The sequence below is a fragment of the Mirounga angustirostris genome, unplaced genomic scaffold (assembly GCF_029215605.1).
Source record: "Mirounga angustirostris isolate CCGP_5_RB_7025 unplaced genomic scaffold, mMirAng1.0.hap1 SCAF_7, whole genome shotgun sequence".
Taxonomy (NCBI): Eukaryota; Metazoa; Chordata; class Mammalia; order Carnivora; family Phocidae; genus Mirounga; species Mirounga angustirostris.
Window position 1 is genome coordinate 37,673,342 of NW_026991715.1, and position 16,614 is coordinate 37,689,955.

Here is a 16,614-nt window from a genome sequence, read left to right on the forward strand (position 1 = left end):
TGGGCATTAAGAAAGGCAGTGACCCTGTATAGTGGATATCTATTGTTTTTGCCTGCCCAATTTCATTTCCCTTCGCTTGAAAATGATATTTGATGTTCCTCTTAGAAGCCACTTCCTTTCCAATTCTTCATCCATGTTTTGGGTGGTGTTGAGCCCACCCTCCTCCTGACTTCAGGAGTAAGCAGGGCTTATCCTTGCTTGAGCAAACAGAGTAGGCCTAGGATTCAGGAGAGGAAAATGAGAATAAGTCTCAGCATTTTTGATAGCTTGGTTCCAAAGCCGGGCACTGTCATTTTGACCTGTTGGCAGCCCTCTTCTCTGATGGCAGGGAAGATGCATGGTAGAAAAAAGGAGACCAACACATAGGAGATAGACATCATAAATAAACCCGTAAAAGCACAAACTACCAAGTTTTAAACAATGATGAATTTTATTTAAGATTGAATTTGTCAGTGAATGATACCAGGGATGCATTTAATAGAAGGCTGCCAGAATGTGAGAAGGCATTTATAGTGTGTGTGTTGGGGGGGGGGGGTGGAAATATCTAGAATAGACAAGAAACTCCTGAAATCAAGGAGGAAAAGGTTGCAAATGGGCACGTGAATAGGAAATTTACAGAAAAGGAAGCTCCAAAAACTAACAAGCCTATGATGACTGCTCAAAATCGTGGTGACAAGAGAAATTCAAATTAAAATAACTACACGTAAGTTTATATCCAATAAGTTGGCAGAAATCAGGAAGCTGGATATTGCCAAAGAGAGTATCTTGGAGATATATAGGATACAGGAACATCCATATATTGTTGGGGGTTGGGAGGGCAGTGGTTTGACCCCTGCAACTCTTTGGGTGCAATTTGACCCAACTTGGTTAATTTAGTTCTACACAAACCCTAAACCCAGTGACGCAGCAATGCTGTTATAGGGTCTACATACCAGTGGGTTTCACTCCCAGGTCCACAAAAAGACACATTTTGGGTTTTCATAGAAATCCTGTCTATAATGGCAGGCAGGTGGAGGTGCCCATCACTGGGAGGAGGAGTGAGGAAATGTGATACAACCACACCATAGATTGTTACGGAGCAGTCAGGAAAAAAAAAAAAAAACAAATATATATATTTGTATTTATATGTGTGTATATATATATATATATACACACACACACACACACACACATATGAGAAAAGGAAATAAGAAAAGGAGAAAAAAGAAAAAAGTACTATTGTATAAATTAAAAATACCTGCACACAAAACAATATATATTTTGAAACAACGTATTCATATAATTAAAATGACTGCCCAAAGAGGATCCCTGCTCCTACGGACTTGGAGCAAAAAAGCAAACAAATAAATATTGGATAATGTTGATAAGCGCAATGAAGGAAAAAACAAACAAGCAAGCAAACACAAGTGCCAAGAGAAAGACTAACGAGAGATCGACTTTGCATGGAGTCCACAGGTCAGGGAAGCCCCTCTGACGGACGTAGTGATATTTTCATTGCAATGTGACCTGGGGTAGGTAGTCTTTGGGGCCATTGATCTGGCAGAGCAGCTGAATGGAAGAAAAGCCTCAAGCGAAGCTCTGAGGTAGGAAAGAACTGGATGTTCAAGGAGCCGAAAGAAGCCAGTAGGATGGTGACCCAAGAAGGCTAAGTGTGTTTCCTTGAGAGATCCCGAGGCCCGGCGCGGTGTGTGTGAAGGTGGGGATGCAAACTCAGAACCGCCAGGCTCAGGCTGGGAGGTGTCCAAGGGTTATCAGCACTGGCAGGCAGCAGACTATTCCCCTGGCAGCACTGTGTTAATGCCACGTAATTAGCCTGAGCTGTAAAATCCATTCTTAGTTTGCACAGTCATTATGAGAGGAAGGGCAACACTTTATCCGTGTAAACCTCCTTTCGGCTTTGCAACAACCAGAGCGCCTTCGGACGGGCAAGCTCTGCAGTTTTAATGTGAGGCCCCTGTGTGGAATTTATACACTAACCTGCCCCTGAGGACCCGTTTTAAACCCTGCACAAATCGCTAGTCTGAATAGATGGAGGCTGTATAGGTAAGTGGGTAAGAGTCAAACTTTGGGATCTGATAGGTCTCCTCTTTTTACAGCCGCGACCTCAGTCTGATGCTCACTCAGGAGGTGCTTGTTTTATCTGTGGGATGGAAAAGTGAATATTGCACGCTCTGGAAAGCAGAATTTTGAGGGAGAAGGGCATGATGCAGTATGGCTAGTTACAGCCCTCTGCTGTTTCTCTCTCCCTCTCTCCCTCCCTCTCTTTCTCTCCCCCTCCCTGTGCCGCCCACCCCCTATGCATGGGAAGGAACACACACACACACACACACACACACACATGCCAAAGCCATAGAGAAAAAAAAGCAAAGCAAAACAGGGGAAACACCAAAATGTTGGCAGTGATTATATGTATTAGGTGATGGGTCTGTGGGTGAATTTAATCTATATTTTTCTAATATTTAATACGTATTTCCGTAACTTCTGATTTTCAGGTAACTTTCATTAACATAATAATTTTTTTTAGATTGAAAGAAGTTATTTATAAAGGGAAGACGGGGTGCCTGGGTGGCTCAGTCGTTAAGCATCTGCCTTCTGCTCAGGTCCTGATACCAGGGTTCTGGGATCGAGCCCCGCGTCAGGCTCCCTGCTCAGTGGGAGGCCTGCTTCTCCCTCTCCCACTCCCCCTGCTTGTGTTCCCTCTCTCGCTGTGTCTCTCTCTGTCAAATAAATGAATAAAATCTTTAAAGGGAAGACAAGAATGCCATTTCAAATCATCCTGCCACCTCCTTTTAGGGCATGAACCACATCCCTACGCTTTCTCTCTGTATCTCTAGCCCCCAAAGTCCTGCTTTTGAATATGCAAAGATTGAACTGGAGCATAGTTTCAGGCCAAGTTGAAAGCTAAAATCGCCATGCATGAGGAAACAACAATATATATGAGTCTGCACTTGCATCCGGGGAGGGAGGGGCCTGAGGAGAGCGGCCGCAGGGGGAACCCAAAAAGAAAAATGACCACTGAGAAATCTCCCATGATGGGGATTTTGGAAATTCTTGAGAAAAGCCGTATCTAAGTTTCCATGTTAACCGCTGGTAACAAAATACCTCACATGGGCCAGGCCGTGTGCTTGCGGTTAGGGCAATGATATGAAAATATGAAAAAGAGAGACAAGAGCTCTGTTTCTGCAGACTTTATGTTCTGGGGAGGGGTTTGGAATAACGACTTGGATTTATATAGCACTTACTATGTGCCAAGCGCTGTCGTCAATACCCCACACGTGGTAGTTCCTCATAGCAATCCTATGACTTCCTTTAGTACAGATGCAAAGTTTTTTTGCAAATAACCAAGTGAAATAACTTGCCCAAGGCCCCTTAGCCAGTAAATCATGAGGTTGGGATTAGAACCCATGGAGTGTGCTTCTAGGGTTCATAAACAAATGCAGCGACAGGTTATGGTAATTCCCAGACCAGGAAACCAAGGCTGGTATTTACATGGACAAAATAGACAAGGGCCAACCAGGCAGTGCACTGGGTTTCCCCGCAGGGACCAGAGCAGAAGGGTAAGGGAAGTTGCAATGCCTTCCTCCCCACCCCATGCAAACTATCTTTTGCATGAGATCCTTAAGACCTTTCCAAAGAGGCATTATTACAAACTGGCACAATATAAAGTGATACAGAATTAACCAGGTTTTGCAGTTCCAAATTCAGGCCCACCAATATACAATGTGCTTTTTAAAAGCAAGAAAATAAGCCAATTTTTGACAGGGAAGCATGAATAGTAACATTGCCCATTCATGAATGATCACTGCTAAGTGGAAAATTATTCTAACAACTTATATTGTTTGAAAGTCATCAGGACTAAATCACTGGTGAGATGAAGCTTTGGCTTCCCAAATGAGACCCATTCCAAACTATTGGCCTGATTTTCTGACCGTGAAAAAGGCTTTTGGTGGATTTGATGTATTTGCAGATGCATGTCCCTTGCTTCCATCCTCGCTGCTTCTGAGTGAGCCCCTAAACTTGGTGAGTAATACCTCATGAAATCTTTTGCTGATGTTCTTTGAGAGATCTCTATACTGTGGAGTCTCCTCTCTCTTTATGCCTCTCCTCCCTGTCCTCCGTCTTCTTTCCCTTTGAACATTCACAGCTCCTTGATGGCCAGAATTAGATCATAATAATGTGGCTATATACTTTCAATTAAAGTATTTTCTTTAATCTTTGCAGTGATTCTTTTGTATTAACTATCTGTTGTTGCATTGCAAATTACCCTGAAACGGAGTGGCTTAGAATGACAAATATTTACTATCTCAGAGTTACTGTGGAATTTGTGTCAGGAATTTGGTAGCAGCTCATCTGGGTGGTTGTGTCTCAGGATCTTTCATGAGGTTGCAGTGGTTGGCTGGGACTGCAGTCATCGGAAGGCTTGACTGTGGCTGGTAGATCCAAGATGGCAGACCCACATGGCTGTTGGAAAAAGCATCAGTTCCTTGCTGGCTGACAGGAGATGTCAGTTCTTCATCATGTGGACCTCTCCATAGGGCTGTGTGAGTGTCCTCATGAGCCATCCAAGAGAGCATGTCAGAAGCCCCAGTGTCTGTTAGGATCTAGCCTCAGAAGTCATATAGCATCATTTCCACAATATCTTACTTACACAAGTTAGCCCTTTTCAGTGGGGAAGGGGACCACCAAGGGCATGTAGACTCATGGAGGTCATCTTGGAGGTCAACTATCACACCAGTGAAGGGCATGTTTTTGGTGTCTGACTTAAACATACAGAAGCTTAGAGGAAGCAAACTGACCTGCCTAAAATGATAATCAGCTAGCGTACTCATTTCAATGTGGTGGTAGAGTTAATTCACTCTTACTTGATTGTGGATGAACTATCCACTTTGAAGACTGTCAAAGTGATTATCAAGAAGATCGGGATTCTTGCAATTAACAGTCTTTTTATTTATAATCCCATTTATGATATTTTTACCATATGTCAGTCCTTGGCCTCAGGACTTTGCCTACATCTTCACAATAATCCTATGAAGTTGGAATTATTAGCCCTGCTTTACTGATAAGGAAACAGACCTAGAAAGAGTCTCCAGATTACAAATTAAAGATCACCCAGCGTCAACATTTCACTGAAGGGATTTAGGGTCTGGAGTGTAAGAAACTCTTCTGAAGTCCACAGTCAACCAGTGACTGAGTTCAGACCGAAGCAATGGCCTCTGGAGTCTGGAAGGAACTTTCTTTCAATCTCAGAGGGCAGTGTTTTTGTGATCAGAACTCTGACAAGGCATTTAGCCCCTGTGAGCCTGTTAAAATGGGCATAACCGTAGAATTTACCTCATAGAGGGTGGTAAGGGTTACCTAAGCCAGTGAATGTAGAGCGCCAAGTGCAGTGCTTAACACATGCCAAAGACTGACCGATGGCGGTTTCCACTATCATCACTGCTGTGGTCATTTGTCTCTGTTTGGAATGCTACAAGAAAATGGCACAGACTCGGTGGTTTATAAACAATGGAAATTTATTTCTCACAGTTCCGGAAGCTAGAAATCCAAGATGAGGGTGCCAGCATGATCATGTAAGGGCTCTCTTCTGGGTTGCAGACTTTTTGCTCTATTCTCATGTGGTGGAAGGGGCTGGTGAGCTCTCTGGGGTCTCTTCTGTAAGAGTACTCATCCCATGCAGGACCTAAGCACCTCCTGAAGGCCCCACCTTCTAATACATCACACTGGGCATTATGATTTCAACATATGAATTTTGAGAGGACACAAACATTCAGACCATATCAATGTTATTAATTTATTAACAGAAAAACTAAACCGAACTATCACGGAGCACCTTGATGGTAGGGGTCAGGCCTTGAACTCAGCACTGTGTTGAACTCCCCATCACCCTCCCTAATCAAATCAATCCAGTGACCCGGCAAAACATATGATGGAGCAGTCAGTCTCTTTTTATTGCAACTCCAGTCTTTTAACCAAAGTGAGGAGTGTGTGCACGCTCCCGGTTGTATTTAAGATGATTCCAGATGGCACCCATTTTTATATTTTAATAGTTATGCACTCACTTTAATAAGGATTAGAAAAATACAACTAAAAGATAAAACCACTGATGTAATGGATAATCTTGCTTAGGATGAAGAATATTAAGTGGAGACTAGAAATGGCAGCATGCCTTACAAGAAGTATGAAGATGGGATGCAAATGCACTTTGGGAAGCACTGATTTAACATGCCCCAAAGATGACTGGGCTTGTTGGTGGTTCAGAATAGTTTTATTTATTAATAGCAGTAGTCTTTTTATTTTACCAGTGTTCTCTCTTCTTAGATAGCTCAGTCAGCCTGTATTTTACACATACCATCCCTGCCTCTGTTTTTGCTCTAACTATGGCTTAGAAACCCTTTCCCACTCTCTTTACTTGGATAACTCCCACTCGTCCTTTAAATTTTGGATTATCTATGGGTCTCATCAGAAAAGGAGGACTCTCTGTTACCTTTCCTCCAGCCTTGCCAAGCATCCTCCTTCTAACTCCACCCCTGCACTTAGGCCTTTGTCCAGGAAATAAAGGATCATGTGCCTCTTTCCCCTACGTTTCTGGAGCTTCTCAAGGGCAGGGACCATACCTTCTTCATCTTTGCATTCCCAGCCCCAAACAGGGTGCTTGGCATAAGGGAGGCGCTCAATGTTTGTCTGAAATGAGCTATGACTACAGGCTGCAAAAGAAATAAAAACAATGTTTCTTCTTCTTGGCCCCTCGAAACTGACTGCTTGTCCAATGCACAGGGGCAGTCAGGAAAGAGCTTCCTAGCTATTCTGTTTTACTCAAGACCCTAGTGACTACTAAATAGTTTTCAGCTTGTCAAATGTGGGAAAGGCAAGAGGTGAATATACTGAAGAAAGAGTAACATGTGTTCAAGCTCTAGAATATGCAAACTTCTATTCTTTGGAACTGGTAACCTGGTTTGAACTTGCAACTTTTAATTGGGACAAAACCCTGGGGAAAAAAAAATCCCTCCCATATGCAAATGATTCCATCTGTGATCCTGTTAAACATTCGTTGGTTCAGCAGAACCTTGCCAAACTGCCACATTATGTCTTCTTCTTGACAATTAACATTTGATCCAGCAACTGGAGGAATGGAGAAACAAATAAGACTATGAACTCATTTTAACTAAAGTGGGTATTAAATAAAACCCAAACCTGCAAATTCATTAAGGTCCTGAAGAACTTGCCAGGAATTGCTATTCCCTCTAGTGTGATGAATCACTAGACTATGAACTTCACATCAGGACAGAAAAGTACACTGGCGGGGCGGGCGGGGGGGGGGGGGTGCACTGGTGGTGAACAGATGTGGAGTCTATCTCCAATTCCGCTCTTGGGTAGGGCCTCGGGCAAGGCAATGAACCTACTTAGATGTTAGTTTCTTCCTCTATAAATTCAGAGTTTGAACTAGGCACTCCTAGAGGCTTCCTAGCATAAGTATTTATTAAGTACCTACAATGATAAGCATTTATTGAGTACCTGCTATGCACTAGACACTGTTCTGGACCTTTATAGGCAATAATTAGCAAGGTAGACAATGTCCCTGTTCCACTGGAATTTTTAGTCTGGTGATAGACGTAAATATTAAACAAATGATTACGTATGATTATGTAAGTAATGACTTAAGGGTGGTTACACTAAGAGTGATGAAGAAGGGCAGGGTAGTGTGAGCATACATGACTGGAAGGCCTGAGGATAGTCCCAGAGGTCAGGAAAGGCTTCCCTGAGGAAGTGATATTTGATAGCTGATACCTGCAGGATGAGTGGGAGTAATCCAGGGGAAGAACAAGCGAAAGACTGGCCCAAGCAGAGGAAAGAAGCCAAGTGACTGAGGAACTAGGAGTAACTAGTGAGGGGCTGGACCATCGTATGAGATGCAGTCAGTTCATGCAGAACACTGTAGGTCACGGGAAGTTTAGCTTTCTTCAGTGGCCAAGGGAAGCCAGCAAGGGGGAGGGGGTATAACTGGAGGTAAAAGATTCACATTAACTCTGATTAGGAGACATTTCTCTTCTCTATCCTTATCTCCGAGTTGTGATGGGCCCTCACTGGCAAGATCTTAAGTTAAATCTGTGAAAATTACTAAAGGGGAAACCTCACTAAAGTGGACTGGGGATACTAGAAAGGGAGCCTCCAAGCGTGAGCTGAACCACCCAATGTCCATTACAGAAGAATTGTCAATTACAGACCCCTCACAGGAGATTCTCGATAGGAAAAGTCACCAATGACAGGCCCCACCAGGGAAAATGTGCACCACATCCCCCACAGGTCGTCGACTACCGCTGTGACCCAGCCAATGAGAAACTATCATCACCCTGAACCCCAATGGACTTTTGTTCAGAACAACTTCTCCCATCTTCCACCTTCTTCCCCATAAAATAATGTTCTTCTCCTTTGTTTGTTGGAGTTGCCTATGGTTTTGCCATGTCTTGCTTGTCCCAGATTGCACTTCTCTGCTATTCCCGAACAGACCCATTTTTGCTAGCGAAATAACAGGCAGTTTTATTTTTAAGGTTCACAGATTCTTCTGGATTAATAATTACAAAAGCAATATTGTCATCTGAGGCTTCTCTAGAGTTCTTGACTAATTCCACATGGGCTCATGGACCCTTGGAAAAGCTTTCTTCGCACATTATTGCAATATTTTAGCAAAGAACATGCTGCCAGAAACTTTTGCCAACTCTCACCAGTGGGGTTACCACCCAGATGCTCTTAGGCAGTATCACCTTTTGTAAGAGCAGACACAGACAATACTTTAAAGTGAAGACTGCACCCAGCTTGCTATTTGGACTCCATAAATCTCACTTTCCCTATTTCTCTTCTTTTCTTTGTAAAGGATCTAATAAATTCCACTTAGAATTTGAGGTGGGGGTGCCTGGGTGGCTCAGATGGTTAAGCGTCTGCCTTCAGCTCAGGTCATGATCCCAGGGTCATGGGATCGAGCCCCACATCGGGCTCCTGGCTCAGCGAGGAGCCTGCTTCTCCCTCTCCCTCTGCCTCTCTCCCTGCTCATGCTCTCTCTCTCTGTATCTCTGTGTCTCAAATGAATAAATAAAATCTTAAAAAAAAAAAAAAGAATTTGAGGTGAATTTAAATCATGTGCGCTCTCTCTCAGGGGTACTAGCATTCTAGATTTAACTCCCATTATAGGCTGAAAGACTTTGTACTCAAAAAGACTCTCAGAGACGATGGACTCTGAGAAACAAACAGGGTTCTAGAGGGGAGGGGGGTGGGAGGATGGGTTAGCCTGGTGGTGGGTATTGAGGAGGGCACGTTCTGCATGGAGCACTGGGTGTTATGCACAAACAATGAATCATGGAACACTTCATCTAAAACTACTGATGTAATGTATGGGGATTAACATAAGAATAAAAATAAATTAATTAATTAAAAAAAAAAGACTCTCAGAAATCAGTCAGTAGGTGGGGAAGAAATGATGACTGTTTGGGAGATGGAAGGTTGGGTTGAGAATCTTCTGAAGTGTGCCTGTGTATACTGCAGCCACGTGTCACTCTAACCATGAAGAACGTAGAAGCCATCTGGAAGCTGGCTGTCACAGTAATTCCCTAACAAGTATTTTAGGAGATTTTTAAAAAATTCTACCTTAAAAAAAAGACTATGTCATATTTTCCATATTTAAAAAAATGCAGGGACAGCTGGGTGGCTCAGTCGGTTGGGCATCTGCCTTCGGCTCAGGTCGTGATCCCGGGGTCCTGGGATGGAGCCCCGCATCGGGCTCCTTGATCAGTGGGGAGCCTGCTTCTCCCTCTGCCTGCTGCTCTCCCTGCTTCTGCTCTCTGTGACAAATAAATAAAATCTTAAAAAAAAATGAAATAAAAATAAAAATATTTAAAAAATGCAATCTTTTCAAAATACAATAAATAATACTATGTATATTCTTTAGAACCGAACATAACAAACTGTCCCAATTTTTAGACCTGAACTTTTACTTTTCTCTAGGATAGCTTTAAGGCACATCATCAACATAGTAATGAGGCATTAACTGTCATTACACTGTTCCTTTAACCATTTGATTCACAGCCAACCAAGCCGATCACATGAAAGAGACCAATTAAAACAGGTGGTATAAAGTCTAGGCCCTTAATTCAGAGAAGGGCTGTGGGGTTAGGGAAGTGGGATCCTCACAGCTGGGAGCAACAAGCCCAGCGTGTGAGATGATGGGCTTCCCCATGGAGGTCCGCCGCTGAGCCATCAGTCCGGGAGGGTCTGCCGGAGACTGCGGGAGGGAAAAGCTGCATATTCAGATCATGTAGTGACAGCGGCAGTGACAGAATCCCCAAATTCTGCTGTCTGGGGCCAACTGCAACAGTCTGTATACGGAAAGAATGGTACAGTACAGTGTTGTCCATAGATTTTGGATTCCTGCTTGACTGCTTCATTGCGGTGGGGCCCTGCCCGGACTCGAGCTGCCTTCTGGAAAATAGGGATAATAACCCCGAGGTCCGTGCCCAGCCGGGCCAGGTCTTGGGGGCAGACGAAGGAGGCACTCGTCTTAGGCAAAATGGAAGGGGAGTTGGAAGTAAGAGAGATAAATATTTGCATGTGATATTTCCTTAAAAATTCAAATTTAAGGCTAAAAATGCACGATGAGTGAAACAGCACAAAAGCTCTTTCTATGACTGAATATTCTGAACTTTTTCTGGGGCTGTAACGAAAGGTTGCACAGTCCCACACTCAGCCTTTTCTCCATGTCACTGCTCTGGTAGCCGTTTCTGACTTTCTAGTGAATCTTTTGCCATCGAGAGAGCCTGAGAATTTTCAAAATCATCCAGTTTTGATACTGACATACAGTTTACTTATTGTAGTTGGTCTGTTTTACTTCTCTTACAAGAATCTGGTCTCTGTAAAGGCATGGTTTTTCTAAATACTTTTTATGTTGGGATAATTTTAGATTTACAGAAAAGCTGCAGAGCCAGTATGAAGAATCGACGTATACAGATTTCCCTAACCTGAACGCCTTATAACCGCGGAACACTGATCAAAACCAAGAAATTACGTGTGGTGATGAGTACCGGGGGTTATACGTAACTAATGAATCATTGAACACTACGTCAAAAACTTACGATGTACTGTATGCTGGCTAACTGAACATAATAATAAAAAAGAAATTAACATCAGCACAAGACCATTAACTGCAGGCTTTGTTTAGATTTCTCCAACTTTTCCATTAATGTGCCTTTTCTGTTTCAGGATCCACGATGCATTTAGTCATCCTGGTTCTTAATCTCCCCCCATCTGTGAGAGTTTGTCTGTCTTTCCTTGTTTTTCATGACCCTAGTAAGTTTGAAGGATACTGGTCAGATATTTTGTAGAATGTCCCTCACTTTGAGTTTGTCTGGCATTTTCTCATGATTGAACTGAGAGGTTATGAATTGAGGTGATGAATGCATTTTTTAAATTTTATTTTGATCACTGATGTTTCATCAGCATCTAGAACAGTACCTGGAATACAGAGACAGTGAAATAAAATAAAGCAGAGAAAATAAATGAAATACTTTGTCAATGATTTGAGACAGAATTTACATGCATCTACCTGATGATGTGTATGTACATATTTACAGCAATACAAAGTTTTTCTAGAGAAAATACTTATAAATGGCTTCCAAAGAAAATTAGCCACCCTGAATAATCCACTTATCTTCCAAGGCAAGGTGGGGCATCCGGTTTTTAATTAACTCTAGGTCATTGACTGTCAGAAAACAAACAGAAGACTCAAAAATGTAAGAAAACCAGCTTTAAGCGCAATATACAGCATCTGAAAAACACTCACTAGTTTCCCTCCCAAAGCTAGGATGTCTTACCTTTTACCAAGAATTTGTAAAAAGAAAGCATTTCGGTCCTCTTTGTGCTCTGTATCACTAACATCTACCATGCTACTTGCCTCTCAGTGGGTGCTCTATAAACATTAGCTTAAGCCCAGCCTACGCCATTAATCATCCTGGTTAAGAAGATACATACTGGCCCTTGGGGCTATTCCTCCGAGTGACGTGGCAATAATTTCACAGACCAATTTTGACTCAGACAAATAGCCGTTCAAATTCTAGCTCTCGTAAGGCAAATTTCTCGAGCTCTCTGAGTTCCATTTTCTTCATGTATAAAAATGGAAAAAGCCTCTTTATCTTTGTCGTCAAGAATAAAGCAAAGTGAATTTTTTTTTTTTAAATGGCATAACAGGATCCTGACACATAAAGAACGGTCAATAAAGAGTCCTTCTTATCTTTTCTCCTGTACCTTCTCAGCTCCTCACCCACCCTCCTAGTGATGACCAACGGCTTCCACCAAAAAAGATCACTGCTCCCAAGAAGGAAGACACTACTGACAGACAGAAGCAGTAAAACACGCTTCTTAATCTGCTGTTGGAGAGGTTATTAACTGAACTGTGCCTTCGTTTTTTATCTATTTGCTGGAGATACCAATGACTACCTCAAAGGGTAATTTTGAGGGTTGGGCAAGAACATGGACATATAAAGTGCTTGGGACTCTGCTTGAAACATATAACTGGCAATAAAAACTAGTTGTTGTTATAATGGGTTGTTGCATTTGATGTACAGGACAGGCGATGGTAAGACAGACATAAAAGAGAAGAAAAATAAAATCTCATTTATTATGAAGGAAATGCAATGCAATGTATTATTGTCAGAGAAATTTTGACTGATTCAATAACTACTCTAGAGCTAATCCTTCCATGATTTTACCTAAAAAGTTAAGGAATGGTGGGGAGGGAAGAGGACATTGCTCAATTACTGTAGCATTTCCACAGGTTTAGAAGATGGGTGGGCAAACCTATTCTCTGAAGGGCCACCACACAAATATTTTAGGCTTTACAGACCACATACAGGCTCTATTCATGTTTTTGTTTTTCTTCTGTTTCTTAACAATTCTTTAAAAATGTGAAAAGCCATCTTCTGGTCCACTGGCCAAGATTTGCTAACGCCTGGTAAAATCAATTACCGTATTTCAGAGAAATGTGAAGAAGGATTTAATGAGTAGCTAAACTTAAAGTTTAGAGCATTACATAATTGCAGGCAAGGGAGAGAGGTCATTTCAGAATGGGCTGTTAGACTCCTGGTCAAAACCACAGAAAAATGGAAGCAAGAAAAACCAGAGTCTAAATCCAAGACTTAATGAAACATTCTTTTCACACATAGATGTCTTGGGACTTATCTGTTGTAAAAGCAGCAGGAAATTTGTTTGGCCAAAGCTGTTTATGACTATTAGAAGGTAAATCTCCATGGGCTTCTTGGGTTTCTTCACATATTGTAAGGAAGGCACTCACTGCCCATTTGTTCCAGACTATCTTTCGAGGGATATTTGTATAGTGAACAACCTTGTCGCCCTCAGGAGCAAAATGCAGGCACATTACTGCCTATTAAAAAAGATCTGGGTTCCCTAAACTCTAGGCTCTTCTCCTATGACACACATCATTTCATGTGCAAGTATCAACTGACCTTCTTCATGATGCCAGAAAAGGCCAGGCGTAATAAACAGCCCTTCATTTCTTACCCTGGAGTCTTATGTCATCTGTCATCATCCATGAACCTCTGGCAGGTTTACTTCTTAACTTGTACATAGGGAAAACTCCCAAACATTTTACAACTTTTAACAGTGACGGAAATGGAATGAAGATGAGGAAGAGCAATCTAAGTCAAGGGAACCAGCAAACATTATGTTAACAGCTGCCTTTAAAATAAAAGCATTTACCAAAGTCTGAAAAAGGTTTGATGCACTGACACAGGAAAGAAAATGGAAAGAGATGGTCAACAGTGACTTACTCAGTTTATCTGGGTGGTTTTGGTAAATGTGTCACACTGCCAGAGCCCTCCACATCTATCCCTCCCAGCTGCCTCTACTAAAATTCTACCCATCGTTCAGAGAGGGCCTTTCAAATAGCCCACTACCTGGAAGTGACCTCTTCCTCAAAGCTCAGAAATGTATACCACCCACGTTAACATAGCATTTCGATAGTAGTGAGCTCACAGGCCGACTGTCTTATTTTCAATGGTAAATCCACAGCTTCTAGCAATGTGCTCAATAAATGCATGCTTCATTTGTTTAGCTTTGTATTATGATTGCTTTTGTCAGTCGTATGTAGATTTAAGAACAACAGGAGCACCTGGCTGGTTCAGTAGGTAGAGCATGCAACTCTTGATCTCGGGGTCCTGAGTTCAAACCCCACGTTGGGCATGGAGATTAAATAAATAAATAACTTAAAAACGAGCAATAACCCATTTTTACTTGTCTTCGTATCCAAATTAGATGATTGGTATGTGCTGAATTGTATCCCCTCCAAATTCCTACATTGAAGTCCTAACTCCCAGTACCTCAGAATGTGACTGTATTTGGAGGTAGTATTTTATAAAGAGGTAGTTATGTGGGGTGGGGGGAGAGGTAATTATGTGATCATTAGCGTGGGTCCTACTCCAATATGACTGATACCCTTATAAAAAGAAAACCGGACACAGATAGGCACAGAGGGGAGACCATGTGAAGACAGAGGGAGAAGATGACTATTCACAAGCTAAGGGGAGAGGCCTCCGAAGAAACCAACCCTGCCAATACCTTGATCTCAGACTTTTAGCCTCTGGACTGCCAGAAAATAAACAGACAAGCAAAAAATAAATTTGTTACTTAAGCCAAAATCTGTGGTACTTTGTTATGGCAGCTCTGGTAAACTAATACAGTGCTCCATATTTAGTTCTTAAATAAAGGGACTTTTTAGTAAAGCTATCCCTGCCCCTCTTCTATTTATTGCATAACAGCTTGTACTAACCTCTATCATATCACTGATCTATCACACTGCATTATTATCATCTTTTAATTATTTATTACTATGCATATTATATAGCATTAATTACATCTGATGCAAGTGACAGAAAATCTGATCCACATAAGATCAAGCAAAGTAGAGGGGCGCCTGAGTGGCTCAGTCGTTAAGCGTCTGCCTTCGGCTCAGGTCATGATCCTGGGGTCCTGGGATGGAGCCCCGCATCGGGCTCCCTGTTCCGTGGGAGGCCTGCTTCTCCCTCTCCCACACGCCCTGCTTGTGTTCCCTCTCTCGCTGTGTCTCTCTCCGTCAAATAAATAAATAAAATCTTTAAAAAAAAAAAAAAAGATCAAGCAAAGTGGAAATCTACCGATGCTTCAGGAGTAGATGTAGCTTCAGGCATGTTTTGATTTAAGGACTCAAATGACATCATCAGAACCCATCCTATTTTTATCTCTTAACACCACTTTCCTCCACACTAGCTTCATTCTCAGACTTCATGTGATGGCAAGATGGCTGCCAACAGATTCAGGCTTATATAATCCCAGGTTCAAGATCAGCATAACAAAAGAAAAAGCTTGTTTCTCAGTAGTTCCAGCAAAACCCCTCTGGTAGCATCTCCTCGGATCAGACCACATACTCATCTCCACACCAATCAGTGTAAGCAGAGACGCAATGCTCAGGCCGTGGTGGAGTCACATGGTGCACCAGGAAGCCAGAGGTAGAGTCCATCACCTGTACCCATGGACGGAGGGAGGGAGATGAGAATCGAGATCCAAAAGGGAGGATGGGTCTTGGGCAAACAACTTGTTTGTTGCTCTGACTGTTAAGCTCTCAAAGACGAGCTACCCCAGTCTCATTCTATCCTTTCTGGACCCAGCAGGTTTCCCTGAATATAAGAATAGGCACCAGTGAGTGTGTTGAATGAGTGAATGCAGTAGATGTGGAATCATCCCTGAAGCATGAGATTTCCTCTCCTGCTGCAACAGGATGGAGTACTTGTGAGTTCCCCTCATCCCCCTAGTTAGAAAACAGCTTGCAGCCTCACAGCCTGAGCCTGGCCTGCTGCAAGAGATTGCCCTCTTCTCTTCCCCAGCAGGGAACATACAACAGCCTTGGTGAGATGGGGCATATTGGCTCCGTGACCAAATTCTATCTAGACACAGAGGAGTGGGTGAAAGTTAAGATAGAAACAAATGGGGATGGTGTGGGGACACGAATCCTACCCTAAATGTTTCTGCTCTTCACCTCGGCCAGCAAGTGGGGAGCGCATCAGATAGGTTACAGAACCACCTAGTGGTCAAAGAGGGGCCACGCTAGCAGAGCGCAGGCCTTGCTTGGCGTGTCAGGGGCATAACCATCGTCATCCCAGGACTCTGGCGCACGGTGGTCGCTGAAGGGTCCGTGTGCCCTCAGCGACTCCTGCTTTTTCTCCTACCTTTGGAGCTGCCACGGCAAGCAGAAATTTGGGATAAAATGAGTCTGCAAGATTGGCTTTTCATTTCTACTTTTGTCACAGAATTGTTGAGAAGGGAGGGATATTGAAATGGCCGAGGAGACAGAATTTTAGTGAGAATGCCAGTGCAACATGCTCTCCTTCCATCTGGCAATCTGTGGGCATGGAGGTCACATGAGGGACCTTCAATTTCTACTTCTTATTTTTGTGTTGTTTGATTTATAATACGTGTGTGTTGCTTCTGTGATCATAAAAAAGAGGTCGTATTTTAAACATATAGAAATAGATGTCATTTGATCAGGGAGGTTTTCCCTGATATTCGGAGACCAGAGTGTGGCCA